The sequence below is a fragment of the Microcebus murinus genome, unplaced genomic scaffold, assembly GCF_040939455.1.
Source record: "Microcebus murinus isolate Inina unplaced genomic scaffold, M.murinus_Inina_mat1.0 scaf008_hap2_Mmur4.0, whole genome shotgun sequence".
In the NCBI taxonomy this organism is placed as follows: Eukaryota; Metazoa; Chordata; class Mammalia; order Primates; family Cheirogaleidae; genus Microcebus; species Microcebus murinus.
Window position 1 is genome coordinate 837,868 of NW_027438954.1, and position 26,701 is coordinate 864,568.

The 26,701-nt window shown below is 38.3% G+C and overlaps 1 protein-coding gene across 5 annotated transcripts in view; it reads right to left on the minus strand.

Moving 5' to 3' along the window:
• Nucleotides 1-24,838, minus strand: part of HUWE1 (HECT, UBA and WWE domain containing E3 ubiquitin protein ligase 1) — a 152,067-nt gene extending 127,229 nt beyond the window's left edge. For 4 of the 5 annotated variants that reach the window (XM_075999809.1, XM_012746599.2, XM_020285090.2 and 1 more), the window contains exons 1-2: nt 24,513-24,837; nt 21,030-21,166 (exon numbers count right to left, since the gene is read on the minus strand). The gene's annotated coding sequence lies outside the window, so the exon portion shown is untranslated. Of the gene's footprint in view, nt 1-21,029; nt 21,167-24,512 lie in introns of all 5 variants that reach the window. The other variant, XM_075999810.1, reaches the window with a different exon arrangement.
• Between the last annotated feature and the right edge of the window lie 1,863 nt (nt 24,839-26,701).

The following is a 26,701-nucleotide window of genomic DNA, read 5'->3' on the forward strand; positions in this document are numbered from 1 at the left end:
CAGAACTGACACAAAGCTACAGATCCACATTCAGAAAACTGGAAGTAACCAGGGAAGCTAGGCAGCTTGGAACTACAGCCAAGGACCTCCCACAGAAACAGCTTAGTTGAGGGTGCTTCTGCTGCCAACACCAGACTCTGGATGTCTAGAAGCTACTGCTGGTGGCAGAATGATTTCTAAATTGTCTCTGGTTATCTGAATGAGTGGCTCAACTCTAAGTCCCAAGTGCAAGCATTTGATGGCACCCAATAAAATAACCCAGCTAAAACAAATGAATAAACAAACACACACATATGTCCCCATAGCAAGTGTAATGCTAACCTGGTTTTTATAATTCCATTGCAAGAAACACTTACAGTTTAAAAAACAAAGACACCACTGTCCATGAGCTATCAATTAAGAAAATTTCAAAGTTATTTTGTTCTTAAAGAATCTTTCTCTATAGAGGGAGACAAAGATCCAATAATTTGGGAAATGTTACAAACAGAATTTATCTTCCTCTAAGACAGTCATGTGGCTGAATGACATTAATGCCTCTAAGATATCTTGGGTAAAGGAAGCTTATTAGGGCACAGAACCATTTTCTCAAATGGCATCTACTGAAAGCCCACCAATTTAAGTGTTAAAAAGAATATATTTTGAGACACACTGTCCAGGGACTTCATATAAATAATATTCTTTTATACAAACTTCACTACTCAAGACAAGTTTTATCCCTATTTGTAGATAGAAAACTGAGGCTCAGGTAAAAAAAAGTGCTTTGCTGGTTAATAAATGTCAGCACCAAGATCTAAATCCAGGTCTGACTCCCAAGTCCATACTTTAATATTATTCTGTTTACTTTATTTACCAGTTTTATTACTACAAAATACTTGGCAGATGAATATAAAGTTGTGACAGATTCTTCTACACTGTTGGATCCTACTCAAAAAAATTATTCCAAGAGAGGAAGCTGGGGCACAAGCTGAAATATTGTCACTCTCACTAATGAAGGGAACAGTAATTGGGGACTGAGTTCCACCTAACTCTTAAAAGGTAAACAGGTGAAAATCCCATTACATAAAAAAAAAAACAACAAACCTGTAACAAAAAAAGTCAGTTTGAAACAAATTCCTAGAAATGACCTACTGCTTTTGTTGAGTCAGAACCAGAACTCTGAGTACCAGGCAATCTCTATGTGTAAGAAGTACTTCTTCCTAAATACAGGTCAGAAAGACAACCAACTTTAAGGAAACAAATTAATTATTATGAATCATCATTCCATAGCTAACTTAGCTATTTATTTTTTCACTTCTCCATTCCCCCAACCTTCACTTACCTTTGAGGTTTGAATCCTGATTTTGTAGTGTTCACACAAAGAACAAGTGTATACAACTAAAATATACTGAGGGAAGTCCCTCTTTAAAGGGTAATGCATTCTGTAGTAATCAACTCCAGCTGATAAAATTTAGGAATAATGACTTTCGCTACTGAACCAGCATGAGGACAGAGGACACCTGTAGTTCCTAGATCTGGCTTGAGAGCAGTTGGGAGCAGTAATATACTAGCCTTACTACTCAAAGTGATCAGTAGCACTGACATCAATTAAAAATTGCAGAATTTCAAGGTCCACCCAGACCTGAGGTGTCAGAATCTGCATTTTAACAAGATCCTTAGGTGATTCACATATTAAACTTTGAGAAGCACCAGATCAGAATACAGGCTGAGAATCAGGAAACCTGGGTTAGAATCCTTGCTATATCACTTACTCACTGTATGAACATGGACAAATCTGCCTCTGTGTGTTTCTGTTTCCTCAACTATGAAATAGGAATAACTGAGCTTCTTACTTCCACACTCACTTTCATCCAATCCATTCTCTGGAGAGCAGCAAAAGTAATCTTAAAACATAGATCATGTTACTTCCCTGATTACAACCTTTCAACAATTTCCCTAGAATTATACCCAAACTCTAAGCATGATTTTGGTCCCTGGAACTGTCTCCAATCTCTTCTCTCTGCATAACCACATTAGTCTTTCATTTAGTACCTGGAACACTCAAAGTTCTTTCTGGTCTTTAGTCCTTTAAAAGTGCTATTCCCCAGTGGAATGTTTCTGGCGCTCCCCCCACCCCTTCCCACAGATTTGAGGAATTGACATTTAAACTAAGACCCAGAGAGGCTTCCCATGGCATCCCACCTAAAGCTGGTCCCATTGTTATTTTTCTACTATAGTACTCTGCTTGTTTCTTTCATAACAAGTGTCAATAGTAATTACTGGTTTGATTTTCTACAATGTTAAAGCTTCCAGCACATAGCATGGTTATCTTCCACATGATCGGTATGCAAGTATTTGTAGAATGGAGTACAGGAAAGAAGCACTGGGAATAAAAATCTCTGATTGTCAGCACAATGACAGTACTTGAAGCCATAGGTCTGGAGATGATCGCTTACAGAGAAGGAAAGGAGGCCCTAAACTAAATTATTTGTTCTAGCAATTAAAGGCAAGGCAAAGGAGAAGAATCTAGCAATGGAGAGGCTGGTGAGGTAGGATCAAAACTAGTTAATCATGATATCATGAAAGATAAAAGAGTGATCAGTTGCATCAAATGTCAAAATGTGTCCACAGAGAAATGTTTGCTGAAATTGGGACTAGAGACAACTTGACAAGCAATCATTTTAGTCGGGTAGTGGGAATGAAAGCCAGACCGAGTGAGTCAGGCATTCAATGGAAAGTAAGGAAGCATAGATGGCATGTGTTAAAAATCCTTTTGAAGATGTTGGCTGTAAATAGAAGCAAAGAATTATAGGGTCACTAAAAAGTACAGAGGAAGGAAGGGGAATAAGGACCCTAGCCAGTGGATGCAAATTATCTTGTAAAGAGGGGATAACTGAAAGAGTCCCTAAGAAAGTTAGGGATGGAGGACCATTTAGCCTCTCACTAATTAATGAGCACTTATATGAGTTTTGAACAGAGTAAGTATCCAGAATTAGGACAATCCTCTCCCTAATCTCTTAAATCTTGACTGAGCTTCCCTCCATATGTGCTTACATTGCACCTTGTACCTATCACTTTTCTGACTATTGATGAAAAAATGTCTGCCTCACAGTGGGTAAGTTTAAAAAAAAAAAAAAAACCTGGCAGGGGAAGAAACATACATTATCAGTAGTTGTCTCTAGGTGGCAGGATAACACAGTTTTATTTATGCTTCATGCTTTTCAGATCCTTCCAAATTTACTATAAATCATGCATCTATTTATAAACAGAATTTTTGTGAAAAATTTCTGAAGAAAACAGTAGCCCCTGATCCAAAGGACATGCACCAAATTAAGAACACAATTGAGGCCGGGCGTGGTGGCTCACGCCTGTAATCCTAGCTCTCTGGGAGGCCGAGGCGGGCGGATTGCTCGAGGCCAGGAGTTCAAAACCAGCCGGAGCAAGAGCGAGACCCCGTCTCTACTATAAATAGAAAGAAATTAATTGGCCAACTAATATATACAAAAAATTAGCCGGGCATGGTGGCGAATGCCTGTAGTCCCAGCTACTTGGGAGGCTGAGGCAGGAGGATTGCTTGAGCCAGGAGTTTGAGGTTGCTGTGAGCTAGGCTGACGCCAGGGCACTCACTCTAGCCTGGGCAACAAAGCAAGACTCTGTCTCAAAAAAAAAAAAAAAAAAAAAGAACACAATTGAAACAAATGTCTTGGATTAGCTGCTGCCTGCTCTTGGGAGCTTTTTCCTATACTTTCTGGTGTTTGGGAGCATGGAGCACAGGAAGCACTCTGGTTGACTGTTGGTAAGTAAGAGATGTTGCACATATGTATGGAGTGAGGATGAATCAAAATCACCCTAAAACTCTCACTGAAATAAATCATGGAAAAGCATTATGGCAGTTCTTAAAACAGAAAATGCTTAGAGAACTCCAATGTGCCACAAAGCAAAATAATTGATTCTTTTTGCCTTGTAATGATTCTCTTTGCCTCCTGCAGTCTCTGAAAAGTAAATTCAGTTGAGAGCTGCCATGACCATCCATTACTTCAGGAAGCAGCAAGCTGAATCTTGAAACCTGGCCTGCTATTCATTATTTGATTATAGAAGCACAGACATCACTGATTAACTGATTTTTTAAAGGGAACACCACATGATTATCAAGCCTTTATATCTGGTCTAGTTTCCGATTATCTATTTTAATAGCCACTGAACAAATATTCTGAAAACCATAAATGATCACAATAGCAACAGCTAACATTTACTCTATACCTACTATGTATTATCTCTAATCCTCCTAACAAATTAGAGATGAAGACTATGCCCAGTTTACTGAGGCTGAGAGTGGCCACATATCTAGCAAGCAGTAGAACGTAGAACCTGGATTCAAACCCAAATGTTCCACAACTCCACAATGCACATATATATACACGGCCCACCTCACTATCCCTCCTATAGATACCGGCCTCCCTATCCTCAGCCACCTAAAACATGAGTCTCATGTGCCCTGGGGTAATGCTGACCTAGACTTCACTGAACATTGACAGATGTAATAATAAAGCAAATGAAGAATAGCATTTACTCAAGAGAAATGTGGAAATTACAGAAATACCTTGACAAGAGTATCTCATTTAAAATCTGAAAGCACAATACTTCAGATTAAGTGTATATGCTTGCTCCGGGTGTTTTTCTGCACTGCAGTAAGCTCAAAGAAAACAAAGGCAGGAATATCAAGAAAAAGAAATCTGAAACCTCCAACACTGACTTTGGAGGTGAGAATGGTATCTGAGACCACATCCCCTGCAACATCTACTCTACAGTCCTGGGAAGCTACATATCCAGGAGTTATCCTTCTGGTTATTTATTCCCAGTTACTTAGAGAGAGAAACTGGCCATCAGAAGAACTAGGCAACAAAACAGGGTTCAACCAAGTTATAGATGATCAGTTTTGCCAGTAGAGAGGAAATGGCAGCATGTCAAGGAGCCCTTCTCTTAGCATTCTCAACAGAAAAAAACAGCAACGCCTAAATTTAAGTTATGAAAATTAACGAAGAGACTCCTTGTCTACAAATTTTCAACTGGTACTCTGGAATTATCCTAGTCTACTCTTTAAGAATTATGTTCCCCACCCCCTTCCTTTTCCCATCCCGTTCCTTATTTGTGGCTGGAGTTGGTGCAAAAGATCAATTGTAACAATGACTGGTTATTCCCTCATACCTCATCACATCTAGTTTCAAAGATGCAAACGCTTTCTCAGCCTTGCCCATTTCTGACAGAAAATTAAGAAATCAGCCTCTAAACCAGGGGTCCTCAAACTTTTTAAACAGGGGGCTAGTTCACTGTCCCTCAGACCGTTGGAGAGTGCTGCGCACATTCCACACATGCGCACTGTGGGCCTGAGACTAGTCTGCTAAGCAGGACAAGCAGCAGTGGCAAAAACACACGGCGAGCCGGATAAATGTCCTTGGTGGGCCGCATGTGGCCCACGGGGCTGTAGTTTGAGGACGCCTGCTCTAAACTATCATTCTTTACTCAAATTTCAAGAATTTGCCCACGGAAAAGCCTGCCCTATCTAGTAGGTTAATTTCACCCAGAAGGAGCACAAGCAGCACTCAATGAATTCAGGAAAATATTTTCATTTGTCAGAAGTCAGGTTACTTAAAAATCATATTATAAATAATTTACTTCACCTGAGACTTACTTTGAAAACTGAAAGTGCCTGGCCATACAAGTATCTAATTCAATAGGTCTGAGCTGGGGACTGGCTTTTTAAATTTTTTTTTCAGGCTGCTTAGGTCAGTAGTCCCCAACCTTTTGGGCACCAGGGACTGGTTTCATGGAAGACAATTTTTCCATGTGGGGGTGGTGGGGGGGGGAATGGTGGTTTTGGGATGATTGAAGCACATTACATGTATTGTGCATGTTATTTCTATTATTATCACTACATTGTAACATATAATAATTATACAACTCACTATAATGCAGAATCTGATGCTGCCACTGATGTGACAGCAGGTGATGATGGAGAGTGGCTGTAAATACAGATGAAGCTTCCCTAGCTCACCTGCTGCTCACCTCCTGCTGTGTAGCCCTATTCCTCACAGACCACAGACTGGTACCAGTCCAAGGCCCAGGGGTTGGGGACAGCAGGTATAGGTGATTTGGCTGCACAGGGTAGCCTTGAGAGCCACTGTATTAGCTATTACTAAATATGCTTTTCCAATTGGCTACTAACTTAGGAATTTGCTTTAAAATAATGGAGGGAGGGAGTGGGGTGTAAATAAAACAACAGCCTTGTGTTGATAACTGTTGAAGCTGGGTGACAGTTACATGGACGTTCATTATACTATTTTCTATTTTTGTATGTTTTTAAAATCTCATAAATTAAAGATCCTGCCAGATCCACATTCCATCATCCACATTGCTGCCAGAGCAATCTCCCAAAACTCAAAATCTACCTACATCAAGTACAAATTCCTTACTTAAAACCAGCATCCAAGACCTCGAGGACCTGGTCACTGCCTACCTCTCTTACCAGTGCCATGATATTACATAATAGTCCCCTCAGCTCCCCACATGCTTTAGCCATGTCATGCTTTTTACAGCTTTCCCTAACATTCAAGATTTTTGATACCTTAAACTCACTGCTCTCTCTGCTAAAATGGCCGCTACCTGCACATCCCCTAAAGCTCAGCTTAAATGTCACCTCTTCTATAGGGGCTTGTCAGATGTCCTCTTCCCCCAGAGGAAAACTGGTCACTCTCTTTGTGCCCCCACTGTATCCTGCATATACTCTCAATCAACAAACTTGTCTCCCCATTAGACTGAGTTCTGCAAGAGTGGGACTGTGTTGGATTTATCTTTGCATTCCTGTCACCAGCACAGGAACTGCCATTTAGTTCATTAATAAATAAATAAATGACTATTCAGTAAATGTTTAGCAAAACTAAAAGAATCCTAATAAACTCAGTGAAATTTTCAACTGAGGGAACCTTCATCTTTCCATTCAACAAATAGTTATGAACATATATATGTAGAGCACTGAGATACTATGAAATAGCCAAGTGTATAGAAATGTAGAAAATAAAAAGAAAAAAATCAGAAAAAAGAATTAGAGGCAATGGTAATATAAAGGCAACATAGTACGTGAAAGCACAGAATTAAATTACAACTTCCTAGTGTCCAAAGAAAAGCTGAAATCACTTACAAGATCAACACAGCACATAAACACAAACTATCAATAAACACAAACTATGATCCTCTTCCCTTTCAAAAAAAAATTTGATCTTTAGTGATTAAATTTGCATAAAGCAGAGTACACCTCTAACAAAAGTGAAACAATTATCCTAGCTTTCACCTTTGGCCACAGTATAGAAAAAACATAGCCTAGAAATATATACAGATGCTCCTTAACTTATGATGGGGTAATGTTCCAATAAATTCATTTTAAGCTGAAAATATTAAATCAAAAATGCATTCAGTACAACTTACCTACCAAACATAAGAGCTTAGCCTACCCTACCTTAAACGTGCTAAGAACATTTACAAACAACATAGCAATTTGGACATTCTCTTAATGACACACAGAGAAAATTAAGTGTAGAGAAATCTTTAGTTTTTCTCATCCTACACTGAGGCACCACCACAAAAACCCTAAAATTTCATGGAAAAATTTGCATATGTGGGTATTTTTCTGGGAAGATGATCAACAGCTTTCACACTGCTGGATCTTAAAGGGATCCATGACCTGAAAAACATTAGGAACCACTGCCCTAAAAAACCCCCCAAGACATTGTCTGCTTAGCCACTATAATGTTTTCACTTGTATTTCTCTTTCATTTATAAAACACAAGTGTATGGTATTTTCCCCAAGGACACATGATAGACTACTGTCAAATGCAATAAAGACACTACCAGATGCCAAAGAAAACAGAATTCCAACCCTTTTGCACTGTTTAGCTCCAACTCTCTCATGTCCCTGGGTTTACAGAGAAACAGGTAGCATACCTACAGATCAAACCTCCTCTATATAAGGAGGAATTCAGTATTCGTGGATAAAATCCTCTTGTTCTACATCCTAAGGAAAGATAGAAAAAGCACAAACCTTGTATTAAGAGGCTGGATTAAGTATATGTTTAAATAAAAGCTGGGTTTTAGAAGCCTTAACATATTCTGACAAAAGATCTGTCTATATGGAGGGAGGAGCAGAGATCTCAGTAATATATTTATTTGCCTCCATACATGTAGATTTGAAAAAAATAAAGGTAGAGACTGAGGAATACTACTGTAAGAAAAGTCAAAATGAAGCAGAGAACGGCATAATGGAAAAGGCCTGGAAATCAGAAAGACCTGGGCTTAAGTTCCATTTAGTAGGTATATGATCTTAGACAAGTTACCATAGCTCTGAGTCAGTCACCTCTGTAAAATAAACAAGTCTATCTCATAGAATTTTGCCCAGCAAAGAGTAAGCAATATTGTTATTTGTTCTATTTCTTTTAGCTCTAGATTAATTCAAGGGCAGCAAACCTTACTGCTAGATAGTCTATAGACAGATACAAATATAGATACATAGATCTGACCAAAAGCAAAAGGAGTTGGCCTTTTCAACCTTTCTACACATTACCTACATATGAATGAAAACATATAGTATGTATTAATCTCCAGCCTTAAGTGCTGACATTAAAAAAAAAAAACGTAAACTCTACTTTGATGACAATGAGATTAGGAGGTTCCAGTCTTTCTCAAATTATACTTCTCCAAAGGGTAGTCTACTAAATAATGTTCAGGTCAGACCATGCCACTTGATCAAAAATTTTAACTGGATCTGAACTATTTTCAGCTAGTTCAAATGATTTTTAGAAGGAAAAGAGACAAAGATTCTTTTGTATGGTTTAAAAGAGCAAGTTATTTATAGCAATTATCAACGTGGCAGCAAACTCTTTTCAATATGATGAAAATAATTTCAACTCCACAGGGCTATTATGAGGATCAAATTAATTTATCAATAATAAAACCGTAAGACAACGCCATTAAAAATAAAGATACAACCCAACATATAGAAAAAACTGGCTCTGTTAGAGTAAATTTAATAGCACCACACACAGACCAGGCACATAATAATTCCAAATGTTTTTAAATAAACAAAACTATATTAACAATTTGTTGCTTTAAAACATTTTTATCTAATATTTGAAAGGTACTTGTTGAAAAGGTACTCTAGTTCTTAGCCGCCAACTGGCTTTATGACCTTGGGACAATCTGGGCCTCAAACATATGAAAAATAGAAATACAATAACTAAGATCCCTTAAAGCACTATCTATAACACTCTGCCTTCAGTCCAAGATAAATATTAAGTATTAAACATGACCAATCTCAATCATTCTCAAAAACTAAAGAGCTAAAAGTAATCAAGCCAGGTTTCTTATTTGGCACAAATTTCTAAGTTGTTTTTTTTTTTAAAAAACAAACTACACTTTTGCAAATAATTCACTTTTAAGCTGAGGATATTTTTAAAGATCAAACAGCCTTTCCCAGGATGGAAAATAGGAGCTACTGGCTAACTATGTGGATGAAAATACTTCACACTATTACTTAAACATAAAAAGTCAAACTATAAAAGTTATTAGAAGACAATGTAGGGAAATATTCTTGCAATCTTGGCAGAGAAAAAGCCTTCCAAGAGACATGCAACTGAGAACCAATAAAAAAATGAGATTTGACTACATAAAAATTTCAAATCATAAACAGAAAATATGTACAATAAGATGGAAAGAGGGTTACTATTTCCAATATACAAAGAACTCTCAAAATTGAGTATGACAAATAATCCAAGTTTAAATGAAGTAAAAGGGCATAAACTTGTAATCTGCAGAGGATAGAAACATTTGCTCATCTTCACTAGTAGTTAGAAAAATGCTAATCAAAGCTAGGAGGTAATATTTCTCACTCATCAGACTGATTAAAATTAAAAAGATCACGCCTGTAATCCTAGCACTTTGGAAGGCTAAGACAAGAGGATCACTTCAGGCCAGGAGTTCGAGACCAGCCTGAGCAACACAGCAAGACCCCCATCTCTACAAAAATTAGAAAAATTAACCAGGCACAGTGGGGTACACCTGTAGTCCCAGCTACTTGGAAGGCTGAATCTCAGGAAGATCACGTGAGATCATGAGTTTGAAGTTGCAGTGAGCTACGATGATACCACTGCACTTTAATCCAGGCAACAGAGTGAGACCCTGTTTCAAAAATAAAAAAATTAAAAAGATCAACAATATCCCACATCTTTGGCAGATAGAGGCAGGGAAGAGGTAACTCACAGACACACTGCTAATGGGAATGTCAATTCAATATAACCTTTTTGAGGGTCATTTTGCCAGTACCTGTCAAAACTTTAAATTGGTACCACCCCTTTACCCAGAAACAATTCTATTTGTAAGACTCAACAATAAGGAACGATTAAATTATAGTAGATCCATACTTCAGAGTGCAATGCAGTCATTAAAAAGCTGAGCCATATGTTCTAACATATAAAAATATGTATAGTATGTAAATGATAAGCATAGTATGTAAATGTTAAAAGGCACAACATTTTATTTTATTTTGTTTGAACTTTTTTTAAAACAGCAAACATGTTACCTTTATAATTTAAAACAGTTGAAAAGGAAGGGAAAATAAGATAGGCTTAGAAAACATCACTTTATAATATATCAGATTGGAAAACTATGACTAGTTATGAACCAAATCCAGCCCACTGCCTGTTTCTGTAAATAAAGTTTTACTAGAACCCACACACACACAAAGAAAACATCATTTCACCTTGAAAGTTTTACAAGCAGGAAATTCAGTTCCACCTACTGGTTTTTACACACACACACACACACACACACACACACACACACACACACACACAGAGTTAAATAGAATTTTCCCATCAAAGAGCTCCAAATTGACCTCATGTTAGAAAGTAGTAACCATGGTGAAAAGGGCAAAGAAACAGCTTTCTTTGGATTTTGGCCTTTCTCACATTCACTTTCTACTCTCTTTTTAAAATTTTCCCCATTTTTGGGGTAAGTTTCTTAAAGGAAGAGGGCCATTTATTCTGCACTCCTATGGATGATACTTGGTGCCATATTTAGAAAGAGAGATAAGTTTTAAGGAAAGATATAGCATAGTAGAAACAATACTGGACTAGTTAACCTGGGTTGAATGCCTAACTCCACCACTATCAAGCCATGTTACCTTGGACAAGTCATTATCCCTATATCTGGGCCTACAAAATAAGGACTTTGATATGATGATATTAAATATAGGGTCTCACCCAGCTTTTCTGTTGGACATGGAGAAGACTACCATTTTAAAGCTGTTGATAATCTGTATGCTAGGAGAGATCTGAGTTTACCCAAAGAGATTTGAAGGCCACCAAAGTCTGCCTTTACTTTTTAAAAGCAAAAAATTCTAAAATCCTGGATATAAAAGGTTGTTTTCAAGTGATGTCCACATCTCTTGAAACTATACTTCCTATACCAAGATATCTGAGGAAATCTCAGGGGCAAGGACATGGACTCCAGACTAGGTTAACAGACTGCAAGCACTCCAGGCTGGAGGAGTCAAGGTAGTCTCTGGAAAAAAAAATGGTAGAAGATGTATGAGTGGAGCTATTATGGCAACTATACTGGCTGGCTATATCCAGCTTTATACTCTCCTGCAATACTAATTTATCAAGGCTTATCCTGAGGTGTTAATATTGTAAATCATGGAGCTACTAAACATACCACAGTGAAAAATGTAGGATCGTCTTTCTAAAGGGCAATTTGGCAATAAATATCAAAAGCCTTAAAGTTTTACATTCCAAGTATAGAAGTTTAAGGAAATAAACATAGATGTCATGAAGATTTATCTATTGGGACATACTTATGCTTCTTTCCTTCATTCAACACTTACTTATCAAATGCTTACTGTGTACTAACAAGCACTGTTTTATTTTTATTTATTTATTTTGGCATATTATGGGGGTACAGATTTCAAGGTTTCAATAAATGCCCATTCCCCCCTTCCCCCACAAGTCTGAGTCTCCAGCATGACCATCCCCCAGATGGTGTACTTCTCACTCATTATATATGTATATGCCCGCCCCCCTCCCCCCTGCCCAATACCCTATTACTGTAGTAGCTATGTGTCCACTTAGGTGCTGCTCAGTTAATACCAATTTGCTGGTGAATATATGTGGTGACAAGCACTGTTTTAGATCATGAGAAACAGGGACTTGAACATATGAACACAAAGAACTGGAAATAAATTATGAATATCATGCAGAATATAATGCAGCCATTAAAAATGCTATAGAAGTGGGAATGGCAAATTTAAAAACACCATTGCTACACAGGTTTGGAGAAAACTGCTAAAAAGACATTTTGGGGACAACTGAGGAAATGTGAACATGAACTGGATAGTAGATAATATTAATCTAACTAGGTAACAAATCCCCTAGGTGTGAAAATGGCATTGCGGTTTTTTAGGAGATGCTCTTATTCTTAAGGCATATATGCTAAAGGATTTAAAGATGAAGTGTCATCCTTACTTGATATGCTTCAGAAAAATTCAACACATGTATGTACATATAAATCTAATATGGCAAAATCTTAAAAATTGTTGAATCTACCTGGCGGTATACAGATGTTCACTATGCTATTCTTTCAGTATTTTTATGTTTGAAATTTTTCTTAAGCTGGAAGAGAGGTGAGAACATTTTTAAAAAGAATATTTCTGAAAAAAGAATATATTATTAACGGATAAAGAAAAACCTCAGAAGAAAAAAAACACACAAAAATGTTAATAGTGTTTATGTCTGAGTTATGGGATTTCAGGAGATCTGTGTGCTTATCTGTATTTTTTTCAACAATAAGCCATACTTCTATATCATGAAGAACATTACTTAAAAACAAAGTCAGGAAAGCGTTTTCAAACATGAATTATAATAAAATGAGCAAGCGACATAAAAAAGTCCTATTCTTACTAAATGAATTAAAAAACTCCAAAGTAGCATACAAATTTAAGTAATAATAGATTTTTTATGTGGCCATTACATAGTTTTTGAATTTTTACTTACATGAGTAATTCCATACTCACACTATAAAAATTCAAGCAATTCATGGTACTGACTGCAGGGAGGAAGGAAATGCTGGGTATTAAAAAAGTATTTCCCTTTACCTATACAGGTTGAATATCTCTTATCCAAAATGCTTGGGAACAGAAGTGCTTCAGATTTCTCTTTTTCTTTTGGAATACTTGCATATACATAATGGGGTATCTTGAGGATGGGACCCAAGTCTAAACATGAAATTCATATCCTGAAGATATTTTTAATAATGTTGTGCATGGAACAAAGTTTGTGTTAAATATTTATATGTGGAATTTTCCATTCATGTCGTCATGGCTGTGCTCAAAGTTTTGGATTTTGAAGCATTTCTAATTTTGGGTTAGGGATGTTCAACCTGTATTACTCTTGCCCCCAGCAAAAAGATTTAAGGCAAAAATAAATGTTAAAAATAGTCAATTCTGGAGGGGAGGTAGGAATAGGGGGTTTTTGTTGTATTATTCTCTGTATTTTTTAGTATATTTTAAATTTCTCAGGAATAGAAATGTAAACATTCCAGAAAAAGCTAAAGTTCTCCATGACCATATCTCCCAAATAAACTTATCAGTTTGCTCTAGTTTTTTAAAAACATAAATAACACCATATAGTATGTACTGTCTTGCAACTTGCCTAAACCACCTCCAAATAGCTGTATCAATTTATAATACCGGTGAGCAGTATTATAAGACCTGACTCTTCCCTATACCTTTTGCCATTACTCAATATTATTAAATTACTTTCTGCCAATGTAATGATTTAAAAAGACCTCATTTTAATTTACATTTCTTAGTTTGAGTATCTTCTCTTGTTATTAGATATTTTTAGTTTCCTATTCTGAGAAAAGTCTGTCCCTAATTTTCTACTGAGCGGTCTTTCCTTATACTTTAAACAGTACCCTTATCATTAAAGATGGGACTATACCAAAATGTTAATGGTGATTAAATATTGTGGTGGGATTATGAATATCCCCCCAAATATGCACGTATTTTCTAGTTTTTCCTGATTTAGGTCAGTGATTGAAACTAGAAAATGATGATATAATGGATGGAAAAAACCCTTAGACAAAAGCATTACTTTCAGGGGTACTCTATTATAGAAGTGCATAACACCCTTAAATAGGTCATAAAATCTAACTCAAAGAAATAAATGCATCTAAAGTATAAGTCCATGAAGAAATGAAATAATGGTTGAGCCTACTGATTCATTTGGAATATGTTTAACTGACTTTGCATAGCATTTTTGAGTTCATGAAGTATTATCTTGCTTAACTCTTAACAAAATTCTGTGTGACATTCCTTGATACCCTCTTGTAAACTGCCATAGCACATTTTGTTCATTCCTCATATATTATTCCTTTTTGAGTGTGATTTATAGGTCTCCTTCCCTTAGTAGACCACACTATCCTCCATTTTTCAATTGCTTATCTTTGTATTCCCAGTATGTGGCAGCAATGTGTATGCCCTCAATAAAGCTTTGTTCAATTAATGATATATCATCACTGTCACTTAAAGGATGAGGAAACTGGCTCACCGATGAAGTAATTTGCCCCAAGTAACATAGCTATTAAGTACTTATTTTACATAAATTATAATGGCCTTATTTTTGTGGAATACTCTATAATTTAAACATTTTAAAATATATTATCTCATTTCAATGCTCACAGCAACCTATGAAGTAGGCTTTTTGATGATCATTTTATAGATAAGAATAGAAATTTGGTGATACACCCTAGGCCCACTCAAATCCTAGTTTATATGAAATACAGCTGTCTCTTTATACACCTGATTCATCTGGTATTGAACTGGGTATAGGAGCCTGTATTTTATGTAGCAAACATTTTAAGGGGAAGGTACAGGGGAGGGAGGGAGAAAGAAGTGGAAGGCAGGCAGTTAAAGCAATAGGACAGAGGCAGGAGACCAGGTGTAGGTCCATCTAAAGACCATAAACTGGTACTATAGTATCAACCGCATATACCACTTTGAAATCCAATCCTGGCCCAAAGGTTTTTTCTTGATATTACCCTGTATTCATAGAAGACAATTGTAGGCTTTCTCACGTATCAGCAGACTCAAAGGCTGGGAGGCACACAGAATTAGGAGGGCTTTGAGAAACAATAAACAGGCTATATCATGCATGGACAGCACAGGGGAAGAAATGATGACACAAAGGAAAAGGCTAAGGAACTTTAAACATGATCTCACAGTCCTTAAGTAGACTGTGAGTTTCTCAAGGGCAGAGACCAAGTCTCTTTCATTTTATGTCCCTTACTCCTGTATTCAGAAACACTCAGTAAATGCTTGTTGAACTGAATGAAAAGAGGTAAGACGTAAGGGAGAAAAGGAAGATGTAATATTAATTTAAAAGTTGAATGATGGTTTCCATTTATTGAGTACTTACTATGTGGCCACACATTGTATTTTAGACATTATGTATAATGTTAAAAGGGATATTTACCTCTTTTCTAATCTGCTATATATGGTGCTACTCAAGTATGTAATAGTGATGACATTGATGACTATTAAGAAGACTCATTGTGGGTTACTAAGGTTACAGCAGAACCCTGAACAAAAGAACCTTGAACACTAGTGGGCTGTGTAGATGGAGAGAGATCAAAGTAACCAATATATACATCACCACCATAATGGGTAGGATCCTTCAGAGGATATGAATGTGACTCCTAAAACTTTGCAAAGTGAAAAACTACTCTGGTGGAACATTCAGTTATCACTGGCCAAAGTCTCAGACCCAAAATGACCAAAGAACAAACCCTATCCATCCCCACCACTGATGATCCCACAAGACCCAAAGGATCCAGATATGTTTTGCTAACCAACCATCACACTTCACCACCCTTATTGCCCACCCCTGAGCTGTTGAAGGGGTTAAGTATAATTGTACATTAAATAAATTACTACCTATTGATCATCTACAGTGTACTAACACCTTACATTTTCTCATTTAATTCCAATAACTGTATGAATAAACCATTTCCCTGAATGAAACAACTGATAGGTTAGCTTGCCCAAACTGGTAGAACTAGTAAGTAGCCAGCCCCCAAACCCAAAATTGTCTGGGCTCCATGCTCTTTCTACTATTATCAAGGCATCTCAAACCTTTCTACCTAAATTCTAATAAAAAGGTAGGGAAGAATGAAGAGCAGCCTGGGGAGGTTAAGTGGAAAGAGAAAAGTAGAACTGGGTACAAAGCTCAAAGCTACCCATGGCAAAAGAGGGAATGTCCTTTGACTTCACCTTTTTATCTTAATCTCATTAGCTAATTCCAGGTCTGGGGCAGAAAAGCACAAGAATGAGCCTAGAACATCTTGACATACCAGATAGCAAGGAAACTGACCACTAGATACTAGAGATCACGTCAAGAACAATCAGGGCCAACGTGGTGGCTCATGTTTGTAATTCTTGCACTCTGGAAGGCTGAGGTGGGAGGATCCCTTGAGCCCAGGAATTGGAGATCAGCCTGAGCAAGAGTGAGACTGAGTCTCTACAAAAAAACAGAAAAATTAGCCAGGCGTGGTGGTGAGCACCTGTAGTTCCAGCTACTCAGGAGGCTGAGGCAGGAGGACTGCTTGAGCCCAGGAGTTTTAGGTTGTAGCAAGCTATAATGATGCCACTGTACTCCAGCCCAGGGAGACAGCGTAAGACCCTGTCTCAAACAACAACAACAAACTAATCAAGAGCCAACTTTAAGACAGCCCTAACAGCCAAAAGTGGGACAATATGAACTTCCCCAGGGTCAGAACTACAAAGTATTGAAATCCACCAAATGTTTACATCCATGAATACATAGTTACAAATACACATATACATATAAATGTAACCTTTTGAGGATGTCAGGGAACCAATTCATTATCTTGAAAGCTATGTTTTTTAAAAACTGAGTATTTATTCTGGCCTTCCCATATAAAGTATATCGAGTAACCAGATAAAGAGATGAGGGGAAACATATCACAAAATTATTCCAGTTAATAGATGAAATCAAATGATTATAACATAACCATTCTGCAGCCACCAACAAATTAATGGATCCAAAAAAATTCAAGACATAACATAATGAATGTTGCTAATGAACACACCCCTACCAATATATTTGCCAAAGGGAATAAACTTGAAATTTATCAAGCCTCTGGGTCCAGCTGCCAATTTGCAGGAAATAGAGAGGAACACTGATCTGGGGACATTTTGAGAATGACTGCAATGGAGGATCTCAAAATTGCTTCCAGCTGAAGGCAGTACTAAACAGCACTAAGAGGGGAATGTTTTACTTAGAGATTGGGAAAGTAGAGTCCAAAATAAAAAATAGTTAACATTCGGTGCCAACCACTGTCTTTTGCCAGTGATTCCCAGACCATTCTGTAGGTCTGGGACAGGCTGCAGGTTTTGTATCTCCAAAGTTTCCAGGTGATACTCTTTACCACTTACCAGAGGTAAGAAATGGAGCCAGAACTTGAACTCAATGAGTCTGGCTCTAAGAGTCCCTGTTCTTAATCACTGTGCTGAAAGGTCTTTCCACCTGTAAGAATTCGACTGGTAGAATACAGTAATATTCACTTCTAATAAATATCTAGAAGCAAAAAAATAAAAACAAAAAGAATACAGTAATAAAGAGGAATGGGAGTAAAAATAAAAAGCAAAAACTAGGAGAAACATGCCTCACTATAAAAGACAAGGAAGACAATAATCCTAGCAAATAATGTACCCATCAAAGCAATCTTCCAAAACCGTTCCAAAACATGAGCAGCCACCAAATGCAATATACCCAAATATTGCTAGAGCAATTATCTCTGATATCTAATTATAAGGAGTTAAAACATGGGTTGTGCTAAAAGTGGTACATAAATTCACAACAGTATGTTCAGACTCACCAATCTTTTAAATCTAAATGATTGTAGTAAAAGGTCATTCCAGAATAATTTATCTCCCTACTCTTAGTCCCTTTTAGTCACCACTTAGTAACTATTGCCAAGGAAAAACTGCTTTCTTTCAACACCTAAGATTATACAATCAGAATCTTGGGTTGAAGAAGAATTTTAACATTCATCGAATTCAATCAGCAGCAATCCAGACTGAATCAGATCTACAATCCCAATCTCCAGTGATACATTCGTAAGAAATTAAATTCCAACTTTCTGTAAAATCACATTCTGGGATCGATCTATGTCACCAACTGCAATTTTTAAAGCCAAATGATTAAAAACTTTTTAAGAGAACTCGAAATTGAAAATGTTCAGGTTAACAGCCCGAACAAAACCTATACAGTTGTTTTACTCAGAGAGCCACTCCTTCACTATCTGAAAGCATTTCTATAACCAGAAAACCAAACTGGCCAACAAGTATATCAAGTTTTAGCAACTCAACCCCTATGACACATCAAATGAGAGGGCTTCCAAAGAATCTCAAGAGCTGAATTATCCCTGACATTAACACATATAAACATCTGGTAAGCAGTTATTGAAGAAGCAAGTCAGAGAACAACACAACAAAACACCAAGGAACCCAAGTGCTTGTGACTATCAACCTTATAGTGAGATCACTGTAGCAGTCTAATATGGTTACAGCTACACAAAAGATTTCAACTTAATCTTACTCCAGGAAAAGCAACGTGGAATGTGAAGAGCAAATATTTTCAAAGCAACCAAGTTTGTCATTTCAATAACACTTCGAATTCATGGTTGAAAACAGCACAACAAAAGAAAAAAATCCAGCATTTTCACTGTGAACTTGCAGCTGTTAAGAACTGTGGGAAAAATTCAATTACTGAAATACAAAGTTCTGTACCAATAATCTACAGTTATCCTAGTTTCACAAACTCAGAATCAGGTTTAAGTGATCTTGTTCAAACTTCCCAACTACAGAAAACTCAGGAGTAAATATATCACTATATCCAATGTGCTCTAAATTATTTTTGTTGAATTCATGAGCTTACTGCAATTCCAAGAAATCGCATATTTAATATTTAGTCAATTTTCAACTAGTGATTTATTTCTCCATTAATAAACAAATTATTGAAAAGCCTGAATTTATGATCCATAGCACTGGTGATTCACACTCATATTTCATCTAAACACCTCAAAAACTTTCATTCATGATGACCTCCACTCTTTTTGCTGCTTCAACTTGAAATTACTCTTATTTTAAAGGTAGGCACAAGCCCATCTGTGCCTAAGTCAAACCTGGCCGGAGCCTATGTGTCCAACATCCACTCTCAGAGCAGATCTTAGAATGGTCAATATTGCACAAGGAAAGAAATGAACAATTTAAAGGACTTTATGCTGGAGAAAACATCATTTTGCAATCAAATAAAATGAAAAACAATAGAAAAACTAAGGTCATGTATAATAGCTGAAAATCAGGATATAAGTGGAAGCTCTCAAAAACTATTGTTTTAAAATACTGCCATTTCAAGAACAGTATGGACTGACAGAGGAACTCATTACCAGGTCTTATTTATTTATTCATTCATTTATTGAGACAGAGTCTCACTTTTTTGCCCAGGCTAGAGTGAGTGCTGTGGCGTCAGCCTAGCTCACAGCAACCTCAAGCTCCTGGGCTCAAGCAATCCTCCTGCCTCAGCCTCCCAAGTAGCTGGGACTACAGGCACGCACCACCATTCCCGGCTAATTTTTTCTATATATATTAGTTGGCCAATTAATTTCTTTCTATTTATAGTAGAGACGGGGTCTTGCTCTTGCTCAGGCTGGTTTCGAACTCCTGACCTCGAGCGATCCGCCCGCCTCGGCCTCCCAGAGTCTTAATAGCTTAGAAGTTATGGGTCAGAGTAGCTGAGATATCAACATCAAAAGAATAAAAAGCAACATTATAAGTAGTACAATAACTAAATCACCTAAGAAATTGAAACCATGCATGAAAAACCCCAAAGGCACAATCAGGCCATTATCTAGGAAACATTAGCTGCTTCTACCAGGAGTCCTACTTCTCATGTGGAGCAGTGAGCAGGACCAAGACATGGAACTGAAGTCAGGTATCAAATCAGACTTTGCCACAGAAAAAGGAATCCATGACTAGTTATTTTAGGTTAGTGCCTAGGCCAGCAGTATCAACTCCAACAGGGATACAGGAGATTACTGCCATTGTTCAACTATAATAGGTCCTCCAGAGGCTTTAATTTAGCAAAAATGGGTTAGCACTACTACTAGGTTATAATCCCCATGTGAGGGGGAAACCCCATAGGACAATTTCTTCAACAAATAACTCAGAAGAAAAAACCAAAAGGGACAGAACCTGCAGATTAAAATGGATTTAAGAGTTATATCAACCCTTTTTCAATAAATGGACTTTCTCTGGATCCCAATTAAAACAAACCATAGAAAACAAAACTGAGAAAATCAGGGAAATTTGAACACCAGTTTTATATTTGATATTAAAAAAATCACCATTAATTTTTTCAGTTGTGGAACCCTTGCCTTTTAGAGAGACAAACAAATATTTTACAAATAAAAATATGACAGTAGGGATTTACTTCAAATTAAGCCACTGGGGGGGAGGGCGGTCAGTGGATAGAAATATAGATGAAACAAAATAACTGCAAGTTGATACTGTTAAAGCTGGTGATGAGTACATGGGGGGGAAATCACTATATTATTCAATTTTTATATGCTTGAAATATTCATATTAGCTCTTTAAAAAAGAATTAGACATATTATCTTGCAATTTTATTTTGTGAATGATGCTTAGGGTGTTTAAAAAATCTTGTACAGATAGCATTAAATAGTTCCATTTAATTCAGTAATGAGCTCCGCTTAAAATGTAAGAAGCAACCAGCGCTACATACATCAGATCCAGACAATAGAAGAAAACAAAGTAGCTCAATCATAGAACAGAAATACATACACCCTCACTACCTCCATTCCAGGAAGTAAAATACAAACACTACCCCCAAAGATCTACAAAAACTAACCTAAAATCACAGCCAGTCATACTCATCCTGGTGGGAAATCCCAACACTGCTCCAACAGCTTCCTGAACCTTCCTGACCAAGTTGGTCTGCTGGTTCCTCTGGAGCACTAACCCACTCAGGTCAAGCTACTGGAGGACCTGCAAAAAAAAAAAAAGGCAGTGGTGGGGGAGAGATACACAACACATTTAATAGGGTGTGTGTGGGGGGGTTAACCATTCTATCAATGTTCAAACATAATCACAGTTATTATTTCTGAAGCAAAAGCCTTCAAATATCGATTTGCATTTTTTAAGCCCTGCTTTGAGCAGTAACTTAAGAATTCAGAACCAATAGCTATAAACGATATTTTTGACACTCCAACAACACCCCTGAAAAGTCAACTCAGTTCTCAAGTCAAATGAAATTACAGGAGATAGTGTTTGTTTTATAGACAATTTTCTATCTTTACTATAAAATGATACTAAGGAAATTTTTAATTTATTATTTTTGTGAAAAAAATATGTACACATAAAAATGATTGTTCACCTTCATACATGCCTTTTGGCCATACTGGGAGACAAACGATAAACATCCTGGAAACTCAGGCTGAATTTTGCCATTGAACCTTAAACAAAGTTTTTATTTGGTATTGCCACTCCTTCCTCTCTTCTCAGAGATCTACCTAGAATAAATTAAACTTTCAGGTCACACCTAGATTATCATTCCCACATTTATTCTAATGCTGAATGACAAGAGTCAAATTGAGGACTAATTTGTGATCACTGTTTAACCCACAGTAAAATGCACCAAGGCAAAATCTCAAAACAATGAGAAAGGGGAAATTTCTATTACCTCCAAAGAACTTTGAACTAAATAAAGCAAACTCTGAAGGTCAAAACTAGAGCTCACATTTAATTATTGGATGGTTACCCATTGTAAATTTTCAATCCTAATACATTTTTACCACCATGTTCCCACTTCAACCTCCATTATCGAGACAAGGTAATCAGATAAAGCACTCATTTTAACATTGGTCCAATCAAAATATTAACAGTAAGGAAAACTTATCTCCAAGTCACACATAGTCATTTCCATTTAATAAGTATGTTAGAAAATATAAAATAGCAAAAACACAACAGGAGGTTGTGTAATAAAGAACAAGCAGTAATTCACTTTGGAAAAGAAGCTTGATATTCCAAATGATCTTTCAGATAGGCATTATCCTGCTCTGGTAAGATGCCGAATAGCGGATCCCCACAATGATCTAAGGACCAAATAAATGAGGTAGGGGGAAAGCAGCATGAACACCTGAAAACTACCCAGCAGAAGTCCCCTTTACCACTGTGAAATGCATGGCAGGAAATTTCATTACTTTTGTAGGGTGAATGAGAGGCCTGCCTGTGAAGGAGTGGAAAGAATGAGTGGGCAAGGGTTGAGGCACCCCTTCCAAAAGGTAGAACACCTGGGTGTGGTTCTTGACAGGAACAATATGGCTGGTGATCATTCCAAGACAATGATTTTGCACTGAAATTCCTAGACTAGTAGAAGGAAACAAAGAGTGGGAATCACATCCAAACATTATGGCCTATGAGGAGGGAGGAAAAATACAAAAATGATAGATCTGACCTAGAAATATACCAAAAATTTAGTTAAAGAAGCAAAAATCTCTTATTCTTTCCCAGGTCATAAAACTAGCATATGACATAGATGCTTCTACCAATATATTCTTACACTAAGAAAATCTAATCATAACTTATTGTGTGCCTGGCACTTCACAAATTTTCTAATTCTAGCAACAATCCTTTAATATAAACACAACTACCCCCATTATAGATGAAGAAACTGAGAATCTGAAAAGTAATTTGCCCAAGGTCACAAAGTTCGATGTGACCCAAAAGCACACAATATTTCCACCATATCAGGCTGCCTCCCAACACTGGGGAATGTTGATGTCTCCTCAATCTAAGCAACCGCATTGGGGTTAAAAGAATACAATGTTGAATATGTTGTCTACAAAGGAAACAAATGACTGGGAACTAACTGCCTATAGTAATGATGGATGGCATGCCGGGAAGAGGAAATAAAGTAGAACAGTGCAATGACTGAAGGGAAGGACAAAATCAATCAATGCTATTTTCCAGCACATGGAAGAGGGGAAAATGTAGGGGAGCCTGACAGGAGGCTACCTTCACTCTAGGGGATTCAGCTCTCACAAAAAGAGGATGGAGGGTGGGGAATAGGAGGATTAAGAAGTGAGAAGCATGTAAGAGGTGGTCAGTAGCAAGAATAGATGTCCAGAGACCAAGAGGCTACAGAAACTCAGAGCCAGGAAGGAAAAAGGGCTGTTCCCAGATTATCAAGGGGGAATGGGGGAGGGATGGAGGACAAAAAGTTAGTTTACTGAAGGGTTATTCTCAACAGCCTTTGGGGGGGGATTATGAAAAAGGAAAGGCTAAGGGCTGCAAACGAAGAAGCCACGAAGGCTATAATCATCCAACCACAGACTCATTCACAGTTTTGCTTGAGAGTGGTCTAGCAGCATGCAGAATTGAAGAAATCAGTGCCCTGTAGGCCCCGATAAGGGTCATACAGACGTGATGACCTGAGGAATGGAAGGCTACTATGGTTCCATCCACAAAGATGGAGTAAATGCAGGGAATAGGACAGGCTGTAGTCAACGCCTTCGCCAAGGGGACCAATGGAAGGAGACCGGATGGGCTAGGGGACTCAGGCTAAGGTCCAAATTAGAAGGACTGGGAAAAGGGTAAAAGGGAAAAGCTTTGACTCCCCACTTAAATATGAGCCTCAACTATCCACGTAAATAAGTAACATCAGACGGGATGATAGAGGAGAGGAGGGAGTACATCAGAGACAGTACGGCTTGATCCCTAAACCTTAGCTCAAAGACCATGGGAATTGGAGAAGTAGACCCCATCTCAAGAAAAACTAGGGGATTCATCTGGGTCGTCGCAGAGGCTGAGAACAGAGGCGGGCCCCCCCACACACACACACACAAAAGTAGGGGGAAGGGGATCAGCCTTCGATAGGTCCCCTCTCACTGTCCAATCTAACCCCCAACCCCACTCCCCAACGAACTCCAGACTCCCCTCCCACCCTTCCGAAACCGCCCACTGCGGCGGAGACAACGGAGGCGTTGACCGATTGGGGGGGGGGGGCAAAGACGGGCCCACACGCGGCTGAGGCCCGGGAAACAGTGTCGCCTCAACGGGCTAGAAACAGGGTGGTCTTCGTCTCAGGTCCGGTTTACCGGCACCACAGCGTTTCGCCAATCGTCACCTCCTTAACGTCAGGTACCTTAGAGGCGTCAAAAACGCAGATAGCCAACACCTCAGTCCCGGGTCCTGGCCGGACAGACATCAGCCTCAGCCGCCATCTTAACAGCAGGCGGACCGACCCTAGTCACTCCCCCCCCAACCCCCGAGCTACCTCCGCCACCGCCAACGGATCCCACGAGGACGTAGCCCCGTTCCCGCGAGAACTCACCGGCTAAGACCAGCACGAGCCGAAGACGTTGCCGCCACCTCCGCGGCTACTGTAGTCGATACCCAAGCCGCTGCTGCTTCCGCGCGATCCCGCGAGAACCTCCACCAGACGGGAAAAGCCTGAGCCCAGCCCTTCCCAGACCCCTCCTCCCCACAAAGCCGAAGTCGCTACAGCCCCGATCTCAACCTACGCGAAGCGAAAAGCAAATGACGCACAATCTCACGAAGCACCGAAGGGCGGAGCCAATCTGCTGGCACCAGCTCCCGCATGCGCTGAGAATTATCGCGATACTAAATTTTAGCCTCAGCGAGACCTTTGAAATTCACCGCAGAATGCCGCCCGCGCCTTGCTTTTAGGAAACCCGAGATCTCGCGAGACCTGGTACACGCTCCTAAAAGGGAGAGAGGCGGGGCTTCATGAAAATGACTGGGAGTTTTTCCGGGGAAGGGAGGAACCTCCCGTCCTGCAGGGATCTCGCCTACCACGAGGTTTCCGATCCTCTGCGGAGCCGGCTGCTAAACCTCGCGATGACACAGCTCAGCGCCAAATCTCGGCCATGTCCTGAAAACTGCCTCCGCCCCCGATCTAGGTGTCGAGCCTAGTGGTTGAGGAAATTTTAAAAAGTCAACCTGTTTATTTTCATGTTTCTGGGCTGGGCTGTACCAATTAGCCAAACTCCTTTCAGGAAGGGGAGAAAAGGGTCCCGCATTGTTACCTGCCTCCAGGAATAACATATTATCCTACACTAGCACATAAAAGACGTTAAATCGCACAATAAGCACGAAAATGCAAATGAAAACAATGACATAACATTTTTTGCCCATTAGAAAAAAATTTGAAAGACCTATAATATCCAGACTCCTTACATCTCCGCACTGCAGGCTAACCTGAATCCATCTTAATCTAACTAAAAGCTCATATCGTTAGTTCTAGCTCTAAAGCCACCAATTTTAACTACTGAAGTTTTATTTTGGCATAACTAAAAAGATCCAATAAAGTAGTTTTTTCCAAACAAAGGAGTCTTCCCTCAAAGGAAAATTCAAGCCGGGGGCGGCGGTGTGAGTACTTGAAGCTTTTAATATGGCAGTTTTTCCACATATAGCCAACAAGCTTTCTCCAATAAATCTTGGGATCCAATCTGGCTCGATTTGTGGGCTTTTGCATTCTAATGCATTGTTCTGTCCATTCTAATTTAAATATTGTTCCCTTAGAGTACATTTTAATACCTAGTAGTACAAATACCTCTATCTATACTTATCTTTTAAAATATTTTTTCGGTTATCCTTAGCCATTTTTTTCCCGGATAAACTTTAGAATCATATTAAGTTCCAAAAACTTGGTATATTTATTGAAATTGCATCAATTGTATAAATCAACACAGGAAAAAGGGACATCACAACAAAATTGAGCCTTCTCATCCAGAAGCATGGTATCCCTTCTCTATTTTGGCAAACGTTCTTTTATTATATTCCTCTATAAAGTTTTATAGTTTACTTCTAGGTATTTTTATTCGTTTTTATTGCTCTTGCGAACGGGGTTTTTTTTTAGCATTAAATTTTCAAAACGCTTATTGCTTATAGGTAGGAAGATATTTGCCCATTTACTTTTGTTATTAGACAAATAAAAATACGTTCAGTTTTACTTATAACCCGAAAAATGCAAATGAAATAATGACATGATTTTTTTGTCTTTCAATTGGCTAAAATTACAAAGATTGATAATACGTGTTGGCACAACTGGAAAAATAGGCACTCTCCCACATTGGGGAGTGTAAATTAGTATAGCTTTTTGGGAAGGCAATTTGGACAAATCTATCAAAATTCAAAATGTGTATATGCCTTGACCCAGCCATTACTCTTCTAAGAATTTCTCCTACAGAAATACTCATACATGTGCATGAAACATATACACAAACCCATTCATTCTGGCATTGCTTGTAATAGCCCCCTGCCACCTCAAGGGAAACAAGCTATAGAAATCGGGAAATGGTTAAACTATAGTACAATCCATACAATGCAGCTGTTTAAAAACTGACATAAATTTGGATTCCCTTCATATAGGAAGATCTACAAGACATACTGTTAAAAAACAGCAATTAGCCGAAAGGAATATGTACGTGTGTGCGTACACTACCATTCAGATACCAACACACACACACACACATATATTTATATATATACAACGCCTAG